Source organism: Corvus brachyrhynchos, unplaced genomic scaffold, assembly GCF_000691975.1.
Source record: "Corvus brachyrhynchos isolate BGI_N302 unplaced genomic scaffold, ASM69197v1 scaffold490, whole genome shotgun sequence".
In the NCBI taxonomy this organism is placed as follows: Eukaryota; Metazoa; Chordata; class Aves; order Passeriformes; family Corvidae; genus Corvus; species Corvus brachyrhynchos.
Window position 1 is genome coordinate 665,968 of NW_008235774.1, and position 595 is coordinate 666,562.

The window sequence follows — 595 nt, forward strand, 5'->3', positions numbered from 1 at the left end:
TGATCTCGAGCTATTCCTTTCAAAGAAAAATAAGAAGCAGGTAATTTTGGTTTTGGAAGGCATTATGCTCCTTTAATCGACTTTCCCATGAGGCGTATTTCTGCTCTTTTGAAGGGAAAGCTGAGCTATTCCTTAGCTGTGTTATCCCAGGGCACCGCGTAATTATTTCATGCGAGGAATTGGAGAGAAAGTGAGAAACCCATTACTCGCTGCTACAGCTATGGACCACTTACATTTTCAGAGGCATTTAGGAAAAGTGTTTACCTGGGGAGGGGCACGAGGAAGAGGGAGCAAAGAGTGGGGAATGGGGTAAAGAAATTTAAACAGGATCTAAGTTTTGTGACTTAACAATGAAAACAAAACAAAAAAATCCAAACAATAAATAAACTGAACCAAAGAAAAGTAATCTGTTACAATAAAATAAATACTATGTACAGGCATTTCACAGGCTGTTTTCCCCACTATTACTGTTTCCCCTAGAATCCATCCGTGGTAAAAGGAAGGAAGCGCTGTACGGTTTGAGAGTCTAAGCATCCTACTTATCAGTGGGTTTCGGTGCGGCAGTACCCCCCGCGCCCCCGGGGCGCCGCCGGAC